At 38.3% G+C, this 22,399-nt stretch overlaps 1 long non-coding RNA gene across 1 annotated transcript in view; it reads left to right on the top strand.

Annotated features, from left to right (window-relative positions):
* LOC149126137 (uncharacterized) overlaps positions 1 to 8,469 on the top strand; it is a 28,636-nt gene extending 20,167 nt beyond the window's left edge. The window contains exon 2 of the long non-coding RNA XR_016234897.1: positions 8,101 to 8,469. This is a non-coding gene — a long non-coding RNA (uncharacterized LOC149126137). The remainder of the gene's footprint in view (positions 1 to 8,100) is intronic.
* The last annotated feature ends 13,930 nt before the right edge of the window (positions 8,470 to 22,399 follow it).

Genomic DNA, 22,399 nt, shown 5'->3' with positions numbered 1-22,399 from the left:
CCCGGTTGTTCCTCTTCCAGTCCAGCTCTCTGCTGTAGTCCGGGAAGGCAGTGGAGGATGGCCCAAGTGCTTGGGCCCTGCACCCGCATGGGAGACCAGGAGGAAGCACCTGGCTCTTGGCTTCGGATGGACACAGCGCCAGCCCTAGCGGTCATTTGGGGAGTGAACCAACTGAAGGAAGACCTTTCTGTCTCTACCTCTCTCTCACTAACTGTGCCGGTTAAAAAAAAAAAAATACTGCATGGATTTCAAAAATTTTTGCTCCAAATTAAACATCTTTTTAGCTCGACTTTTTCATCAAGATTTTAAAGTACCCTTGGTAATAACATAGCCAGTATGCTGGGTTATCACTGACCTTAAAGAATTTATAGAGATTGATGATTTACTATGTATATGTTTTTTCTTCGGTAATTTGGACTTAGCAAAACCTTGACTTCATATTTACATGGTAAAGAAGACTTACTATTTTTTGTGTTTCCAGTATAGTTAAGGCCAGTAAGATAAATATGCTGAGGGATTTGCTGTGGACTTTTAAAGTGATGTCAATAGTCTCCTTCTCTTCAGAATCTTAATAACTGATTATTCAGACTTGTGAAATGATTTGTCTCTAATGATTTCCTAAAAATTATTTTGGGGTCTTAGATAAGTCAGTACTCACCAGTATGATCTTTGTATTACAGGGTTAGATTCTCAAAAGTCTTAGTTTTTATTCTCAAATAATTTCTGTGGAGTGACAGAGATAACTATTCTGTGTCATAGGGGCGTTCAAAATGATTTGTTGATTTATGCTGATGCTGGGACATCTGAAATTAGTTAACTAAAAAATTTTCAAACCAGATTGCCTGTTTATAAATACCTTGGTTTCCTACCCAGTATCCTGTTGCCGGTTTGAGATCATTGCTGTGACTCAATCTTGGTTTTTGAGAGCTGCTAAAAGCCCTTTTGGGCACTGATTACTGAGGCTGCATTGGATGGTGCTCTAGCGTGCCTGCTCTGGGGTCCACCTGTCAGACACGTCATGTGGCAGACTCCACTTCTCTCTCACTGGACTTGTCTGCTTTATACTAATTGTACCTTATTGATATAAGTTGATGACTCTGAATAGTATGGGATATGTAGAAATATTGCTTAAGTGGTGAATTCATTTGTGCAAATAAGGCATCGTATATTGACATAAACCAATTCTTTGTAGTTTTAAAAACTTGCCATAAAAGTGTATGTGTTTGGGTACTATATGATGTTTCAGTAACTATCTACTTTGTATGGTGTTCAGTTAGGCTAAATATGTTGTCTTCAACATTTGACATTTTATTGTGTGAGTAAAAAAACTGCCTTCAAGCTTTGTAGTAAAAAATATAGTATTTTAACATTATCTAATCACTCTCCTGTGCAGTAGTACTATAGAAGTACTTATTCCTACTATAACATAAAAAGATTAAATTACAGTAAATTATGTAATAGTATAATTAGCTTGGAATGACAGGGATCACTAAATATTTGCTGCTTTGAGTATTTTATATATTAGTACTGATTCAAGAGCTTAATTATATATTGTTCAAATTGCATACATCAGGTATTGTACATGAAGATGTTCAGAGCATAGTGGGTAGATTAAAAAATGATATCCAGTAAACAAACTAATGTAATGAATTGTCTTTTAAAATGTATTTCATGTAGTTAGAGAGGTACAGAGACAAAGAGAGATAGAGAGAGAGACAGAGACAGAATTGTCCTCAAAGGGCCACACTGAGATATGGTTTGGTTCAACCAAACTACTCAACCCAGGTCTCCGACGTAGGTAGCGGTGACCTACTTAAAAACTTAACCTCCTTGTGAATTACTGTCAAAGAATCCTATTAACATAAAACAGTTTATTTCTGATTTGTTTTCAGGTCATACATCATTTTTTGATTGGCTTAACACTATGACTTTTAAATGATTTATGGATTTTTATAGTCAATATACCTTACAACAATGGGGTTTATGTTCTGAATGTTTCTGCAATAAATTATTATCTTCAAAGTAAAAAAAAACACGCGTATCAGAGGATAAGGAGATACAAAAGTTTTTAAATTCCTATGGAGACTTATGCAATCATTTTATTTGAAATTGGATATTTCAAAGACTTATTTTGTGATGTTTGGGACCCAAAAGTGCTTGAAGTTAGATTTTTTTTTCCTTTTAATCGTATTCTCTCTGATCTAGGTATGTCGGCTAAACCCAAAACTCCGTATATGAGCTGTTGTCACCATAGCAACCAGATCAGTTTCCAGTATCTGTGTAATGAAGTCCTGACACATTTTCAAAACAAGGTGCTAAGTGGAGGTTTGTTTCACTAATTATATGGCAAAAATAATCAGCTCCTTTATAATTAACTGTGGCAAATTATGCAGTAGACAAACTTGAAATAATTTATTATACTTCATATCTTCAATCAGTAAAATGATAAAAATCATTGGAAAATTCTTTTAGTTAACCAGTAGGATAATTATTGTACCCTTCAATTAATACCTTTAGGGTGAGCTGAACATCATCTTGGTCCTTTACTGGTTTTAAATGTGGGTGAACTATGAGATAAAGACAAAACTTTTATGAAATCCTTTCCAATACTATATGGACAAAAGCTACTCAATCAAGAGCAAGTGGGAAAAATGATAAAACACTTCCTAAATCTGGGAGCCCTTCAGGAACTTAAAAGTTACCAGGACTGTTAATATAGTAGATTCTCCTTAGACAATGGATTGTCCTTTTTCCAGGACAATTTCAAGTGTTGTCCTTTATCCCCCTTCACTGATCCTCAGGAATACATACTTCTTTATTCGTTGATTAATCATACCCCTCTACTTGGTTTTCCCTCTGTCTCCCTCTGGTCCTTCCTGAAAACTTGGATTTATTAAAGCATAGGGTGAATGATCTAGAAAAGGAAATAGAAGGCAATTCTGGGGATAAATACTTTGTCTAATTTTGAAAGGAAATAAGCCAAGATGTGTAGGTCAACACCTTGGAGTCCATGTTTCTGCTTTGGACTAGGCTAGGAAAAGGGGAATACTGTTAGGTTATACCATGAGACAGAATCCAGGTACATATTTCCCATATACCTAGCACATTATATGTAAAAAGTAAATCACCTATCATTCAAAAATCAGTAGTGGTCATGATGATATAATATGGTATAGGCTATATATGTTGCCATAATACTGGGTAGGCTATACATAATAAGATGGGATAGACTCGTGTGGTCCAATGATGATGGATTAGGCCACACATGGTTCAATAATTTAGTGAGATTATTTCAAAATGTCTTGATTGAATTGTTAAATAAAGTAGAACTATTTTAATGAGCAGAAGAGAATTTTAGAAGGATGTTCTTGATGATTATGACCTAGGAAATTAGAAGCAGAGAATGCATAATACTAATATGAAGGAAAACGTCAGAGTGGCAATATGGGTGACCTGTGTGGTTGGTCATATGTGAGGCTGATAGGGAAAGGTAAGAATGAATAGCAATCCCGTTACCATAACTGTCTCAGTACTATGTAATTTATCTGTCTAGTTAGATGACATCTCTTCTATCACTGGATGTCTTACCTGAAGCTGTGGACTTGGATACAAAGAATATTTTACAAGAATACCATTTTTGGTCAAAGACTGCTCCAGGACAGACCACCACCCACTAGTGACCTGTGGGGAGCAACTGGGAGCAACTCGGACTAGACTAAGTTACTGGAATTAAGACTTATTCTATGCATCTGCTCTCCCACAATATGGCGCTGGGAGAGAAGAAAACAGCTTCTACGCAGCTGCCTCTTGCCAACTTGAGTGATGACCTCCAGGAGCTGATCCTGCTCCTGATTGGAGGAGAGCAGCGTACTCGGCGTGTGGGTAGCAGAGTTGGGATTGGCGGAGGAGGACTATAAAGGAGGAGAGACAACATCAGGAACATCTAAGGGGAACATCTGAGGGAACACCTGAGCAGCCCCCAAGAGAGCCGGCCGGTGGTGTGCCGCTCCCCCGCGGAAGTGGGGAAAGTGGCAGGGGGAACCGCCCTTCCACGGAGGTGGAAGGGTCGGTAGCCAACCCGGGAAGAACCAGCAGCAAACCCGGGGAGGGCCGAGCAGACAAAAGAACAGCGCAGGGTCCTGTGTCGTTCCTCCACGAAGAGGGGGAGCGACATAATGGTGCCGTGACTCGGATATGAAGCCTAGGCAGGGTTTAGTGTCATTCCTCCACGAAGAGGGGGAGCGACAGTGACCCTCAAACCATATCCTCTGCACATGTAGTAGATTGCTCGTGCAGAGGGTCTGTGAGTTATTTTAAATGATCTAGGTGTGTGATGGAGACCATATATAACCCACTGTTGGGTTACTCTTAGGTCTTCCTAACATATTAAATGTAAATTCAATTCTTCACATAATTAGTTCAAATCAGCATCAACTACAGTGGAGCCATGTGTGTGCTTATTGTTCAGAAAATTGATATTACCTATGTTTTGAAAGACATTTCACTACAGCACAGTTACTGACTAATAATTCCCTTATTCACTAAACCTGAGTTCCCCCAAATTTTATTGAGCCAATACTCTTGACGGGCATTTTGCTCAGCATTAGGAACACAAAAATGAATAACCAATGAGCTTAGAGTCATCATTCTTTAGAAAAAAAGCATTTTGTTATTGTCTTAGAATTATTCAGATTTAACCATGCTTATAAACACTGAAGAGCGCCGGCGTTGTGGCTCACTTGGCTAATCCCCTGCCTGCAGCACTGGCACCCCAGGGTTCTAGTCCCGGTTGGGGCGCTGGATTCTGTCCTAGTTGCTCCTCTTCCAGTCCAGCTCTCTGCTGTGGCCTGGGAAGGCAGTGGAGGATGGCCCAAGTGCTTGGGCCCTGCACCCGCATGGGAGACCAGGAGGAGACACCTGGCTCCTGGCTTCAGATCGATTGGCACAGCGTGCCAGCTGTAGCGGCCATTTGGGGGGTGAACCAACAGAAAAGGAAGACCTTTCTCTAACTCTGCCTGTCAAAAAAAAAAAAAAAAAACAACACTTAAGACAACCTTGAGTTTATCTCTAAAGGGAAAAGGAGAATAGCCATTAAGAAAGATGTATCAGTACTCATTTATTTTTAAAAGTCACAGTGTTAGGAAAAACTAATATCGATTATCTGAGTTCCTACTAGTTGATTTATTTGGAGTTACTGTTTTGTGTATTTTGTTTTTTCTCTTTTAACATGATTTGTTTGAAAGGCAAAGTTAGAGAGGCAGAGAGAGGTCTTCCATCACTGGTTCTCTCCCCAGATGGCTGCAACAGCTGGAGCTGCACCGATCCAAAGCCAGGAGCTTCTGTGAGGTCTCCCACATGGGTGCAGGGGTCCAAGGACTTGGGCCATATCTACTGCTTTCCCAGGCCACAGCAGAGACCTGGATGAGAAGTGGAGCAGCTGGGACTCAAACCTGTGCCCATAAGCGATGCTGGCGCTGCAGGCAACAGCTTTACCCTTTACGCCACAGTGCTGTCCCCACATTTGTATATTTTCAATAATGGTAGCCCTCCCTAAGAATCTCAGTTCTTTAGAAATCACTCTTGTTTTCTTGAATGAGATAATGCAAAATTCATCATAGTTGGTTGGGAGTAGGTTGTCCTTCTAAAGCGTTTCTGGTCCTTGCAGCTGCAATATGCATGGTTATGCTAATAAGAGTTGGAGGTTGAGTGGACAGCAAAGTTCCAGAAATCACACAGCCTACTGTATAAACTGCAAATGGTCTTTCTTGAAAAAAGCTCTCTGAACTTGTAGGGATCTACCTTGGAGATTCGTAAACCTTGCAATTTTGCAAAACTCACCCTTTATTTTCTCCTTTACTTTTTCTTTATTCCTTCTATCAAATCAGAGCGACAAGTACTTAGGCATGAACATTTTAAAATACCCTTATCTTTTCAATTAATCTGGCTTAATTCAAGAGCGAGTTCTCCAATTTTCAAAAATTTAATTGCCTATTGTTACTGCATTACCGTGGCAACACACAAAATGACAATGAATTGCCATTGCAACAACAAAAAGGAGTATTTGATAAATTCTAAATCTTCTCCGTGTTAATGTGCCATTGCTAAATAGAGGGTTAGGATGCTTTCAAAAACAACTGTTATAAAACCCTCTCAAGTAGCTTCAATATTAAAGGCAGATATTCACCTTATATGACCAGAAGAATGGTGTTAGGTGGCTCCAAGTGTGGCTGTGTGGCAGTTGCTGGTGTAGTATTCCTGATTCTTCTATCTCTATCGCAATAACTAGAAGATCATGGCAGCGATATTACATCTGTAGATGTAAGATATTTTTAATCTTCAAGGAGGAAGACATTTATTTGGTACCTACAGTGTATCTAACTTAATTTTCCTTGGCCTGAACTGAATCATGGATTCATCATGAAGGCAATTGTAGTTATGGGAAGTATAATGATTTGCTTTGAAAAATTAAAATTAATTCCTCAGGGCTACGCTTATGGCTGTGCAAGAAAACTTGAATTCTGTTTGTGTGGGAGAGAAGGAAAATGTGTTTTGTTTAGGCAATTAAGAATGTCCACTGTAGGATCCTAATCTAAACAAATGACTTTAGTTACTATAGATTTAGTTCATTACTAGTTTGCCTTAGTATTGGTAAATATTTTTAGTTTCACATTTTTACAAGGAATTAACGCATTTCATTGTTTTGTTCTTTATTAACACTCAGATAAGAAGATAGAAGTAGATACCATTATTAGTGTTTCACTGACCATGAAAGTGATATTTATCTGGGTAAAGCAATTTTTAATCAGGACAGCTTAGTTCAAGAAAAAATAGTGATGGGGTTTTTGAATTTTTTCAGAATTCAAGACTGGATGGCCCTTTGAAAGCTACTCCATTGAAATCCTCTTTGTTAGGAATAAAAGTAATTTTGTTGGCACATGACCATGCCTGAGACTAGTGGAAGAAATTCTTGACTTTGTCTTCACCTCATGCTGCAGGAGTGTTGAGGTTATAAACAAGGTTGCTTATTGTCTCAATAAACCATAAGCTCTTCATTAATTAAAAATAATTAAGTTATTAAGAACAGTTTATTAAGTTTACCTCTAAAAAGCACTGTGTAAAGTTATGGAGATAACAAAACAGAAAAGACACTGATGGTTACTGGAGCTTAGAATCTGAGCAAGGTGACAGAACATTAGATAATCTATCACACTAAACTGTGAAACATACTCTGAAGGGGAAGTAAAGAGTGTGTTGAAAGCACTCAGGCAATGCATCAAATGAAGTCATTGGGGAAGGTTAAGGTTAGAAAAGCTTAAGAGAATAGCTGTTTTATCTGATTATGTAAATGTCAAAAAAAGACAGTATTCAATATTTGTGATTTGCTCAATAAACATTTTAATGGTTTCTTAAAAGCAACTCTTGAGATGTAATTCATAAAGTATATAAATCACCTATTTAAAATATCTGGGTCACTGGCTTTCAGTATATTCTGAGTTTTGCATCTGAGAACACAATTGTACTTTTTCATTTTCCCCCAAAAGAAACGCCATACCCCTTAGCCTTTACACTTAAAAATCTTCATATTCTGATTGCATCCCCCAAACTCTTCTTGCCTCTCTTGTAAGGAACATTACACAACATGTAGTCCTTTGTCACTGAATTTTTCATTTAGAACATTTTCAGTTTTCATGTTTACTAAATATCAGTACTCCTTTCGCATTTGTTGTCAGTGTTCCATTATATGAACATAGCATGTGTAAATTATATTCGCATTATTTGGACATTAGTGTGTTGACTTTTTGGCTATTAAGTTGAATGCTGCTTTGAGTTTTTATGTTTTTGGTTTTAAGACATACTTTTATAAATGCATGGGAGAACAATTGCTTGGTCATGGTAATTATATATTTAAAATTTTAAAGAATTCCTGGACTTTTTTTTGGAGGGACTATACCATTTTACATCAGAGCATGTTATCATATAAATGTCTCCATATCTTCCCTGGCACTTGATATTTTTCTTTGTTTTGATTGTGTCCATTCTAGCATATGTGGTTTCTCATGAATATTTCCTTTTGCTTTTTAAAAATCATTGTTTATCCAGGAGTGAGATCCCGGTGGAAAGAACTGGTCATCAAAGAAGGAGGTACCTTTCTCTGAAGGGAGGAGAGAACTTCCACTCTGAATACGACCTTGTCTAAATATGATCAGAGTCGGTGAACTCAAAAGGCTTCCATAGCCTTGGCAACTCATGGCAAGAGCCTAGGGAGATTACTGATGCCATAAACAAGAGTGTCATCAACAACAGGAGTCACTGTGCACTTATTCCTCATGTAGGATCTCTGTCCTTAATGTGCTGTACATTGTGATTTAATGCTATAACTAGAACCCAAACAGTATTTTTCACTTTGTGTTTCTGTGTGGGTGAAAACTGTTAATATTTACTTAATATATGCTGAACTGATCTTCTGTATATAAAGAGAATTGAAAATGAATCTTGATGTGGATGGAAGCAGGGGAGAGGGAGCGGGAAAGGGGAGGGTTGCGGGTGGGAGGGACGTTATCGGGGGGGGAAAGCTATTGTAATCCATAAGCTGTACTTTGGAAATTTATATTCATTAAATAAAAGTTTTAAAAAAATCATCATTGTTTAGAGATCAAGAATTGGAAACACAGAAATTCATACATAAATTTCTCATCTACTAGTTTACTGCCCAAATGCCACGATGGCTGGGGACCCAAAGGTGTGAGTCAGTAAGTGAATCCAAGTCTCCCATGTTGAGTTGTCACTTCTGTCTCCAAGGGTTTGTGTTAGCAAGAAGCTGGAGCAGAGATTCAAATCACTCTGATGTGGGTCACAGGCATCTTAACCTGCATCATAACTGCTAGGCCAGACATTGGCCCCTCTTGGGAGTTGTGATTTTTTATTTCCTTAATGACTAATGAAGTTGGATCTTTGCATGTTGTATATGTTTCATGTGCATATATTTTTTGAGAAACACAAATCTCTTGCTAATTAACTTTTTGAATTGTTGTAGAATTCTTTTTTAAAGATTTATTTTACTTATTTGAAAGTCAGAGTTACACAGAGGAGAGGAAGAGAGAGAGAGAGGTCTTCTATCCAATGGTTCACTCCCCAATTGCCCTCAACAGCCAGAGCTGCTCCGATCTGGACCCAGGAGCTTCTTTCGGGTCTCCCACGTGGGTGCAGGTCCCAAGGACCCGGGCCATCTTCTACTGCTTTCCCAGGCCACAGCAGAGAGCTGGATCAGAAGTAGAGCAGGCAGGGCTAGAACCAGCGCCCATATGCGATGCTGGCACTTCAGGCCAGGGTGTTAACCTGCTGTGCCACAGCACTGGCCCCTGTAGAATTTTTTATATTCTTGGTTTAAATCCCTTAACAGCTATGTCTGTCTGTGTGAGTGTGTATTTATGATTTTCAAAATCTTTATCCTATTTTGATTTCTTTCCATTGTTATTACCGATTTTTGAAACAAAGTTACTAGTTCTCATGTTTGTGTATTAGGCTTGTTTTTTTTTTTCTCTTTGGTGTTCTGTATAAGAAACTGTATATTGCAAAATGATGAAGTTATCTTAAGTTTGAAATTTTAGATTTTCGTTATAACCCTGGTATTTGCATGTTTGATTACATCATGAGCTACTTTTTATGTGTAATGTGAATTGAATGTCTTTTAAATGGTTAGTCTATACTCTGCAAAATATGGTATATGTACCAGTAACTTCAACATCATCTAGTATCTTGTTAGAAATGTAAATACTGTTTTTCATCCCAAGCCCTATGAGACAGAACATTGCATGTGTAACTCAAAAATCTGCATTTCACAAGTTACCAGGTAATTCAATCTAAAATTTTTTATTTTTTATTTATTTTTTTTTTTTGACAGGCAGAGTGGACAGTGAGAGAGAGAGACAGAGAGAAAGGTCTTCCTTTGCCGCTGGTTCACCCTCCAATGGCCGCCGCTGCAGCCGGCGCACCGCGCTGATCCTGGCAGGAGCCAGGAGCCAGGTGCTTTTCCTGGTCTCCCATGGGGTGCAGGGCCCAAGCACCTGGGCCATCCTCCACTGCACTCCCTGGCCATAGCAGAGAGCTGGCCTGGAAGAGGGGCAACCGGGACAGAATCCGGCGCCCCAACCGGGACTAGAACCCGGTGTGCCGGCGCCGCAAGGTGGAGGATTAGCCTATTGAGCCACGGCGCCGGCTCGTAAAATTTTTTATTTTGAGATAGCATATTTTTAAAATTATAGTCAAAGGCTTAATGGTACACTAATAGAATTGAACAAGTAAAGTAGAAAAATGACAATTGAGTGGAAATATCCATAAGGGCTATAAACCATAACTGAATGAGAAGGTGTCCATTTGACTCATGTGCTGTAAATTTTAAAACAATTACAGGTTGGCCAGTGCTGGGGCTCAACAGGCTAATCCTCCACCTGTGGCGCTGGCCTACCAGGTTCTAGTCACAGTCGGGGCGCCGGATTCTGTCCGGTTGCCCCTCTTCAGGCCAGCTCTCTGCTGTGGCCAGGGAGTACAGTGCAGGATGGCCCAAGTCCTTGGGCCCTGCACCCCATGGGAGAGCAGGAAAAGCACCTGGCTCCTGGCTTTGGATCAGCGTGGTGCACTGGCCGCAGCGTGCTGGCCGCGGCGGCCATTGGAGGGTGAACCAATGGCAAAGGAAGACCTTTCTCTGTCTCTCACTGTCCACTCTGCCTGTCAAAAAAATCACAGGTCATGTAAACAATAATGGTATATGCTCTAATGTTTAGAAAGCAGTACCTTAGAGAGCTGAAAGCAACATTACTTTTCACTCCTACTAACCTACTGTTCAGCTCTATCACTTTAGTGCTAACTGGAAGCCCCTCTGATTTAAAATGGCAGAGAAAATTTCTCAGCATTCAGCAAAGGGTGACCATGGATCTCAGAGTGCTTAAAACAAGCAGAGATCAGTAATCTTCTTGTTCAGCTCTTGTGTGTTGTTGTGCTGAGTGCCATGCTGTGTTCAGAGTTCTCAGGAAAATGAAAATAAAAATCGAATTTCTTTCAGTGCAAAATTTTTGAGAACCATGCTCAGTTTTTTTAATAACATACCTTCTTAGGAATATTTTGACTCAATTTTTCATGAACTTTTCAAACTAGACCTGACTCGGGGTGGGGGAGGGGGTGAATTAACAGGAGATTTGGACCTAGTGAATGTGTGGTGCTACTGAACTGAGACTGAAAGAAGAGACGGTGGGGGAGAGAACTCACGGAATTCACGTGAGTACTCTCCAGAGATGCTACAATTCGGTAACCTTGGCAACCCAGTGGGAGACTGCAGGAGGAGAATTTGAACCCACACTGAGGGCAGGACAGATTCCCTGTGTGGTCCTTGGGAAAGAGCTTCCAATCTCTGGCTCCTGTGGGTATATCATTTGCCTGCTAACTACCTCCAATTGCATTCAGCTGTGAGGAATTACTTCCTTTTTGAATCAAAAGATTTACCATGCCTAACCTGGGAGTGTCACCTTTGGCACACCCTTAACCCTGAGGAACCAAACAGAGCTCTCAGGCCACACCCATCTCAAGCCTCTAAGGCTCCATCAAAAGCAGACAGTCCACTTAATCTAGAGTCATAGTATAACAAGAAAAAACACCACAGTGAAGAAACCAAAGAATATCTCCAATATGCCAAACAACAATCGCAAAAACTAAGGTAACAAGAACAAGGAAGACACTATGATGCCCACAAATGAAAGACACCCCAATTCAAGATTATGAAGATGATGAGATAGAAGAAATGCAAGAAGTGGACTCAAAAAATTGATAAGAACATTAAGAAGTTCTCAAATTCTTGAACTACAGAAATCCTTAATGGACAAGATAGAAAATCTTTCTCGTGAAAATGAAATACTAAGGAGGAATCAAGATGAAATGAAACAACTAGTAAAACAGGAAACTGATAGTGACGAGAAATCATAATGAAATGAAGAATTCAATAGATCAAATGACAAACACATTAGAGAGCCTTAAAAACAGAATGGGTGAAGCAGAAGAGAATATCGGACTTAAGACAGAGAACAGGAAAGGATAGAGTCAAGCCAAAGAAAAGAGGGAATTAGAAATCTAAAAAATACTGTGGGGAATCTACAGGATACTATTAAAAAACCCAACATTCGGGTTCTAGGAGTTCCTGAAGGCATGGAGAGGGAGAAAGGATTAGAAGGCATTTTTTAGTGAGATATTAGCAGAAAATTTCCAAGGTTTGGAGAAGGACAGACATCCTAGTACAGGAAGCACATGGAACCCCTAGTAAACATGACCAAAAGAGATCCTCGCCACAACACGTTGTAACTAAACTCACCACAGTGAAACAGAAAAGATCCTAAAATATGCAAGAGAGAAACGTCAGAAACCTTACACAAAAATCCACTCAACATGGATTAAAGACTTAAATCTATGACACAACACCATCAAATTATTAGAGAGCATTGGAGAAACTCTGCAAGATATAGGTACCGGCAATGACTTCTTGGAAAACACCCCAGAAGCACAGGCAGTCAAAGCCAAAATTAGCATTTGGGATTGCATCAAATTGAGAAGTTTCTGTACTGCAAAAGAAACAGTCAGGAAAGTGAAGAGGCCACCAACAGAATGGGAAAATATATTCGCAAACTATGCAACAGATAAAGGGTTGATAACCAGAATCTACAAAGAAATCAAACTCCACAACATCAAAACAAACAACCCACTTAAGAGATGGGCCAAGGACCTCAACAGACATTTTTCAACAGAGGAAATCCAAAGGGCCAGCAGACACATGAAAAAATGTTCAAGATCACTAGCAATCAGGGAAATGCAAATCAAAACCACAATGAGGTTTCACCTCACTCTGGTGAGAATGGCTCACATTCAGAAATCTACCAACAATAGATGCTGGAGAGAATGTGGGGAAAAAGGGAAACTAACCCACTGTTGGTGGGAATGCAAACTGGTTAAGCCACTATGGAAGTCAGTCTGGAGATTCCTCAGAAACCTGAATATAACCCTAGCATTCAACCCAGACATCCCACTCCTTGGAATTTACCCAAAGGAAATGAAATTGGCAAAAAAACAAGCGGTCCGCACCTTAATGTTTGTTGTAGCTCAATTCACAATAGCTAAGACCTGGACCCAACCCAAATGCTCATCAACATTAGACTGAATAAAGAAAATATGGGACATGTACTCTATAGAATACTATACAGCAGTCAAAAACAATGAAATCCGGTCATTTGCAACAAGATGGAGGAATCTGGAAAACATTATGCTGAGTGAATGAAGCCAGTCCCAAATGGACAAATATCATATGTTCTCCCTGATTGGCAACAACTAACTGAGCACCAAAAGGGAAACCTGTTGAAGCAAAATGGACACTATGAGAAACAGTGACTTGATGAACTCTTGTGCTGACTGTTGATGTACAATGTAATACTTTATCCATTTTAGTATTTTCTTTTTGTTCTAGTAATATTGTTTGAACTCTGTAATTAACACACAATTATTCTTAGGTGTTTAACTGAAAAGTGATCCCTGTTAAATATAAGAGTGGGAATAAGAGAGGGAGGAGATGTACAATTTGGGACATGCTCAATCGGACTTGCCCCAAATGGTGGAGTTAGAATCGTGCCAGGGGATCCCATCAAGGTGGCATGTACCAATGCCATCTCACTAGTCCAAGTGATCAATTTCAGTTCACAATTGATCACACAGATAGGTCCAAGAGTCAAAGGGATCACACAAACAAGACTGGTGTCTGCTAATACTAACTGATAGAATCAAAAAGGGAGAGAACGATCCATCATGGGAAGCAGGATACACAGTAGACTCATAGAATGGCAGATGTCCTAAACAGCACTCTGGCCTCAGAATCAGCCCTTAAGGCATTTGGATATGGCTGAAGAGCCCATGAGAGTATTTTAGGTATGGAAAGCCAAGACACCCTGGGGGAAAAAAAAAAAAAAAACTAAATGGAAGATATCTGAGAGTGAGATCGCAGTGGAAAGAACGGGGCCATCAAAGAAGGAGGTACCTTTCTCTGAAGGGAGGAGAGAACTTCCACTTTGAATATGACACTGTCAGAATAAGATCGAAGTTGGCGAACTCAAAAGGCTTCCATAGCCTTGCAACTCATGACTAGAGCCTAGGGAGATTACTGACGCCATAAACAAGAGTGTCAAATTGTTAAGTCAACAACAGGAGTCACTGTGTACTTACTTCTCATGTGGGATCTGTCCTTAATGTGTTGTCCAATGTGAAGTAATGCTATAACTAGTTCTGAAACAGTATTTTACACTTTGTGTTTCTGTGTGGGTGCAAACTGATGAAATCTTAATATATACTGAATTGATCTTCTGTATATAAAGATAATTGAAAATGAATCTTGATGTGAATGGAATGGGAGAGGGAGCGGGAGATGGGAGGGATGTGAGTGGGAGGGAAATTATGGAGGAGGGAAGCCATTGTAATCCATTAACTGTACTTTGAAAATTTATATTTAATAAATTAAAAAAAAACTTTGTGGACCAACCAAGGCCTGTGAATGTTAATTTTGTGACCTCTTCTGTATTAACTACACACACACACACACGCACACACACAAACTAGGTCTTAAATTTTTTCTTTAAAATATATTAGGAAATGAAGAGAGAAATAATGTTTGTTACTGAAATGTCTGTTCTAAGTAATAGACTGTTTATCAGTTTAGCACTTTGCTTGTAATGTGGCTAACCGTTTCAGATTTTTCTAATGTACTTCAAGCCTCAGAACAGTAACTAAAACTCAGAAAATGTAATGAAAGAGTATGCCATCTGATTGCTTTTTAAATCAAAACAGTAAAATTAAAACTCTTGCATAAATTGCAGGATATGTGTTCTTGAATAAGAGACTAAAATACCCTATTTCCTGAAGACATGTATCATTTGATAATACAATAATTCTGTGAGACTAATGTTGATTATTTTTTCCAAATGACTTACAAACCCACAGGTGCACATATACATTAAAAATAAGACATACAAACCATCTCACTTCAGTTTGCACCCGAGATAAACTCTATCCCAGTCCCTTTGATAATACTGCAGGAGTGAATCAACATATCATTGTTTACAAGTACAGTGTGTTCGATGTTATCTGTGAAGCTTTTAGACAGAGATTATTATCATTATAGGCTAAGCAGATGCCCTGTGTGAATTGATACTTATGTCATGTCCTTTAGGGAAGTTTCAACACTTCTCTCTGTTTTTAGAAAGTAAGACCAATTTTTATTGCACAGATGGAAAAAAAAATCTGGACTATGCCTGAATGACTTCACTTCACATTGCCAAAGATAAAAAGCACAATTATCGTTACTCTGTTTAGAACCAGTCTGCAAGGTGGTTTGATTTGTGTGACTAACATTTATCACAAACATTTTGTGGCTCTCCATAGAGATGATATGTTTTAAAGACTCTGTAGCTACATGGACCTGTGTTCAAATACTGCTTCTACCAGCTCATTGTTGTGCAACTCTTAGCGAGTAATAATTCTCTGCTTCATTTACCAGCTACTTGTTATAGTTAAATAATGCAGATACTTAACTGAAAGGTACTTTAGGAAAACTAAAATGTTAGATTTTATCTGGTATATGTTGTTACTGTTAGAGCATTTGTTTTTCCAGGCAAAATACAGAACAATCAAGGAGAATCATACTTGGAGAAACAGAAGTAAAAAGTTCAGATAATTTTCCTACAAATTATTTTACTTTATCATACATACTAGGTCAATAGATGGGATAAATCACTATATGTTAGATCGGTTTGCCACTCGTTTATAGAATATCAAGTTTGTTGTAAATACTGGATCCAAAGTTAGCTAGTTTGTTAAAACATTGCATTATAGGGCTCAAATTGATTACTGCAGGGAGATGATAAAAAAAAAAATTGTTCCTTAACTAGGGATGAACAATTGAATTAGCATACACACATTAAGATGCCTGCATCGGGGCCCGCACTGTGGTGTAGCAGGTAAAGCCGCTGCCTGCCGTGCTGGTATCCCATATGGGCGCTGGATCGAGTCCTGGCTGCTCCACTTCAGATCCAGCTTTCTGCTGTGGTTTGGGAAAGCAGTACAAGATGGGGATACCCAGAAGAAGCTCTTGGTTCCTGGCTTCAGATCAGCACAGCTCCAGCCATTGTGGCCGATTAGGGAATGAACCAGCGGATGGAAGTCCTCTCTCTGTATCTAACTATGCCTTTCAAATAAATAAATCTTTTAAAAAATGCCTGCATCACATTGTGAAATTTCCTGGGTTAGATATTTGTCTCTAGTTCCTGACTCCAGCTGCCTGCTGATGGAGATCTTGAAGTGGCAGTGGTGGCTCAAGTAATTTGGCTCCAACTACCTGTGTAGAAATCTGGATTGAATTCTTGGCTCCAAGCTTTTGCCAAAGCTCAGTCATAGTCATGGCTATTACAAATATTTGTGACATGAACCAGTTGATTGAATCAATGTCTCTCTCCTCAACAAATACTTTTTCTAAAAAAAATTGTATCTATAGAACTGTGAAAAATGTCAGCTATGAAAAGTGACATGTTTGAAAGTGTTTTACTAAAAATCTTAAATTTGTTTCAAAGTGAGCTAATTAAAACCATAAATCCATATTGTAATCTCGAGATTAACCAGAGAAGAGTTAATGATGGATTTAAAGAGAAGCACAATTAAAATGACAACTTTTTAAGAGCGTACTCATCCTAATGATTTTTTGGTTGTCTGATCCCACATGAAGTTGGGGTTGGTAATTGATTTTCAATTTGAGCCATCTTAGAGATTTCACAAAGCTTCACTCATTTTTATAAACCCAGTGCCAGTTCCAATAGCATTTCCCATTGCAAATGCCCAACTGCCTCCCTTCCTCCTGGCTGATTTAACTTTCCCAATGCCTAACCTGCAGGCAGTGGCATTAACTTGGCAGATAGGAGATATTTTTGACTTTTCCTTTCCCTGTGGATCCTACTGAGAGAATTGCTGAAAAGCCCCTTTGAGAATAGAAAGGAGAGAAGCTCTTCATTGTGGTTTGACCAATGACTGCTGTTTTTAGAGTGCCATTTCCCTTGGGCAAACACAAAAAGAAAATTGTACTTAAAAAATAGTGTTCCATGTGATATGTAGGAAAGTTTGGAAATTCACTTTGCTCCCTTGGGAAATTAAAGAGGAGAAAAAATTGGACCGAAGAGATTAAGACAGTTTTTAGATTACAAACGCTTTCTGGGAAAGAATTCAAACTAATTCAAATAAGCAGCATGGAGGAGAACAAGGGAGGATTCAAGGACAACTGGGTGAAACTAAATTGTGGGGTTAGGTTAATTGGTATGGGCGGGAGGGCTTTCTATCAGGTTTAAGCAGTGAGCGTGTCTAAATAATGCTGAGAAAATTGAGTTAGAAAGTGTACACACAACACTTTGAAAGCATGATGATTGCATTTCTGCTTAAACCAGAGATCTAGCTAACGGAAATCATTTTCCTATTTATTCACATGTGCAAGAGAGAAAGGACATCTAGAATTAAATCTGAAGGCAAGAGCGTGAGCCTGACTTGGTTGTCTGTATCTTTAATATAACGATAGTAGTTCTGGAGCGTTTTAAAGCTGCTTTTACTTACTTAGCTCCTCATTTACGTCAAATAAAATTCGAATAGTTCAAATACATAAGCTCACTTGGGGAAGCTTGAGGGTACAAATACTCATTTTTCTAAAATTCTTTTATATAATCATGGTAGTACTCAAAGTTGATGTTATAAACATTTGTTTAATTTTTCATTTTCTCCTTATAAACAGGTACATATGGCTGTCTTTTAAACCTGATGTTTTCTTAAAAGAGTATGATCTTATTTGAAAAATGAGATGCATAGCATGTTTTTAAAGCTATTTAAAAAGGAGGTGGAAAGGCAAGGAGGAGTCAGAATCTCTTAATATTTGTGAACCTAGCAACATATTCTTTATCATGCCCTTCACTGTCATACACAATTCCCTTTCCTGAATATCTATTATTATGAGCATTCAATGCCATCCTTTAAACTTGCTGGTGTGTAAATTGGGACCCTTGAGATTCTAGTTTATTGTCAACAATTGAAACAAGCTCGAGGTTTTTTTTTTATTTTTTATTTTTTTTTTGGAAGAATTTAACACTAACCTAGGAATGCACAGACTAAAGACTAGAGAATTGGACTTGCAGTTTATGGGGGGCAGGAGAGGTAGAACAAAAGCTTACCTGAGAGGAAGAAGCAAGGAACTTGGTAACTTTATTTTTTTTAAAGATTGATTTATTTTGAAAGACTTAGATCTTCTATCTGCTGATTAACTCGTGAAATGACTGCAATGCCCAGCATTAGGCCAGGCCAAAACCAGGAGTCAGGAGCTTTGTCTGGGTCTCCCACGTGGGTGACAGGGGCCCAAGCATTTGGGACATATTCTGCTTTTCCCAGGCCTGTAGCAGGGAGATGGATCAGAATTAGAGTAGCTGGGACAGGAACTGGTACCCATCTGGGTTGCCAGCCTCCTAGGTGGTATTTTCACTAGCTGTGCCACAATGCCAGCTCCCTCACAAAGATATCTAAGAAGGTAACTACTCTTACTCAGCACCTCAAAATCAAGTCACTAAGAAATATTTAGGACTTTATGATTGGTGACCTACTCTGTATTTGCACGTGACTGTGAATTGGACAGAACCAGAACTCTATAACCCTCCCTACCTAGCTCTCAATATAAGGATACATTCTAAGTGTTCTATTATTAATGTTTGTAATGAAGGAATCTCCCTAAAGATGAAGGGCTTTGAAGGTGGACACACACAAACACACACACCCTGATACATACATATTAGTACTTAGAAAATATTTTTATGTTAAAATCAAGATAAGAAAGGCGAAATGAATTCAGTATAGCAAGATAGTCATCTGGAATAGTTGCCAATCAAGGTTTTAAAGGCTATTTACAATATACAGTAGAAAATTGTAGAATGTGTCCTATGCACCATAGACAGAAAATAAATAGTACTTACGGCAAAGTTTCTTCTGAAAATGTTGGGAAGAAATATAATTCAAATAGTCCATGCTTTGAAGAATTTCTTAGTATTAGCATGACCTTTAAAGATGTTTCTAATACACCAATCTCAGACCTTCTGTCCAGATTCAGAATCGGGTTTCTTTTAAGGTGGAATAGAAATGCAAAGATGTTTTCTGAGTAACTTAGCTTTTTATTGTTTGGTATGATTTTCGTGGGTCCTCTCTCAAACTCACGTTGAACCAGTACTCACTCTGGTGATACTTTTGGGGGAGCGATTCCATGTTCCCTGTGAATGGGTTGGTGTCTTGTAAAGAGACTGAGAACTTTTCCTCTTTGGCCACGTGAAAACAGTGTTTAAGGTGCCATATTTGAAGTGGAGACATGTACACATGAGACACTAGACATGCAGGCATTTTGATCTTGGGCTTTCCAGCTTTCATATCTGTGAGAAATTAATGTATCTTTATAAATAATGCAGCCTCCGGTATTCTGTTCTACAGACAGACTACAATACTTCTAAAGTGGTATCCATAAGCAATCAGTATTTTTGGGTGATTTGTATGCTCTTTATCTTTTTCCTAGTGCTTATTTCTAAAGAGATCTGCCTAAAAACTTCCCTGTCAGACAATTTTGAGAAAAAAATTGCTAGAATTAGATACCTGGTCTCTCTTAGCTCCTTGTGACGTGAAAAAAGAAAGTGAAAAAAATGCACTGTGGGGAGCTGGCATTGTACCATAGAAGGCAAATACACTGCCTGTGACAGCAGCATCCCATAGCGATGTTCCTGCTAATGGCCTAGGAAAAGCAGTGAAAAATACTCCAAGTAGTGGAGCTCCCACCACCCATGGGGGGAAATGGATGAAGCTCCTGGCTCAGCCCAGACTATTGCACATACGGAGTAGTAAACCAGAGATAGAATATGGAAGATCTATCTGTTTGTCTCTAAGGACTTCAAATAAATCCTTATAAAATTGCATTGGGTAGCAAAATCAATAATTTAGGCTAGGTACGATATTTATACAATATTTATGCTTTAGCTTTTATGATCTCTATTGCCATTGAACCTTTAATGGCTTGCCTCAGAGCATGTAGTTTACTTTTCTAGATGAAAAATTCCATATTTCATCTAAAGAAAAAATAAGCATGGTTTTCCACCTAAATTACTGTGACTGAATTATTTCCCTGGAATGCTACTTAAAATCATTAAACAAATTTCTTATGCAAATGTGTCGGAATTGACAAATTTTAATTTGCTTATAACTCACTGCATAATCATGTAAATGGAAAAAATGACTTGATATCAAAACAAAATGTTGGAATTAAGTTGATAATTTCTAAAATATCAGTTTTTTAAAATGAAAATCATGAATGGCAGAAATCCATCAGATCATTGGTTTTCACTTGCATAGAAACTGACCCGTGGAATTCAATAAATCAGGTTCTTGATGAAGTGACATTTGCTGCTTCAGAATCTTCATTAGCATATTAAATCTTGTTTGTTTTACTCGGTGTTGTTGCTTCAGATTGAGCATTGAGTTTATGGAAAGATAATGTGAATTTGTAAAATTGTTGAGATACTTAAAAATCAGACTTCAGTTTACATTGCCAGAAATCCTTTCAAACACTGAATCATTCAACAAGCTTATTGATAAAACTTAGTTTTTCTTGACCTATGATGTTAGGGTGCTGCTGAAGTTGGGGTAAATAGAAAGAGATCATTCCAGAACCGTCACTGTTAAAATTACCAGCTCTAATGCACATCACACGTTGAAGCTAGGTCATGTGCCTATTTCATAACATTGAAGCCAAGGAAAGTGAATATATCTAGCATTTTCCAGCTCTTACAGTGGAAAATGGATGTTCATAAAATGGAAAACTCCCAAAACATAGGAAGTTGGTTCAGTGTTTAAAAACAGGAATAAAAAAGATCTATCACCTGCTGGGATTCTTAGGAAGAAACAAAGACTATGAATCCGAGGTAAAACATAATTTAGAGATGTTTAAAGAATCTCAAGAAAATTTCCTCATTAGAATAACCATTAATTGCATATATTATATGCATATTTTGAAGGCTACAATTCAAATTTCTTGAACCATCAATGCTAAGTAATATTTATGTAGAACTGATCATAGATTACCTTATGAAGGATGGTGGAATGCTGTAGGCAAATGTCTAAGAAGACCCTTTCCACATCAACATCTCCTTAATTTTTAATCAAATACTAATCGACTATGAAGTAATTTTGTTGTAAGAATTCTATCAATTGATCATAAGGAGATTACCCTGGTAGGCCCAATACAATCATGTGAGTCTTAGAAAACAAGTGTCAGAGAGATACGGTAGAAAGGGGGATAGAGGAGAAGTGAGGCTAATGGAGAAGCCAGGAAGATTGAGAGCATGAACACAAGCTGTTTCTGGTTTAGAAAATTGAGGAAGAAGGCCATCTCCCTGCCAGAAATTGAAAACTACAGTCCCAAACTTTCCCACCTTTACCAACAAACCAGGAAATGAGGACCCCAGAGTTAGAATCCAGAAGAACCAAATTTGGTCAACAACCTGAATAAACATGGAAATGGATTTGTCCCTAGAAATGCCAGAAAGTAATGTAGCCCTGATACTGATTTTTGCTGATTCTGGCCTTAAAAAACCTGGAGCAGAAAACTAACCGAACCAGGATATTCCCAGAGTTCAGGAAAGGTCTGTAAAAATCAATGTGAAAACTTTTCCAGACATTTATTCAAGTTAGTAATACCTCACTCAGTAGATAGGAGAATGCTTCAGAAAAGGTCACTGAAAACATACAGGAAGAAACTGCAACCTGGATTGCAAAAAATTTTCGTATCCAAATATACCTTTGAACTGTATTTTCCCATACTCTTCTGAAGTGCTTCGTGTTAGTGTCATTTACAGATCAGCAGATTCTTATACTGTATCTGCAAAAAGCATCAGTGAAAACGGAGTATAATTTGAAACTTCTGTTTGATTAATTGAGCAACATATACTAATTAATTGACCACTATAGTCAGAATTCTTTTCAAAATTTTTCTGTTAAATGAGTGGTTATGCTCCCATATTCATTAAGCCAATAATGAATATTCAGTATTTATGTAGGAGGGCCCGTCACTACACAAAAAAGCATTTTTAAATAATACAATATTCCTTCTTATTTATCCTATGATTAAAAAATATTTGAGAAAACTTTGCTTTAAAAACCACTACCAAAAAACCACTACCAAATACTAATAGACATGTTGAGTTATTTTCAAATACACATTTTAGTTACCTGTGATAAGTTCATTTGCTCATAAGGTTTTATCTTAACACTGTTA

The sequence above is a fragment of the Oryctolagus cuniculus genome, chromosome 6 (assembly GCF_051225735.1).
Source record: "Oryctolagus cuniculus isolate XC-2025 breed Fujian yellow rabbit chromosome 6, ASM5122573v1, whole genome shotgun sequence".
In the NCBI taxonomy this organism is placed as follows: domain Eukaryota; kingdom Metazoa; phylum Chordata; class Mammalia; order Lagomorpha; family Leporidae; genus Oryctolagus; species Oryctolagus cuniculus.
The sequence above is the reverse complement of the archived record's forward strand: the minus strand, read 5'-3'. Positions and strand labels throughout refer to the sequence as shown.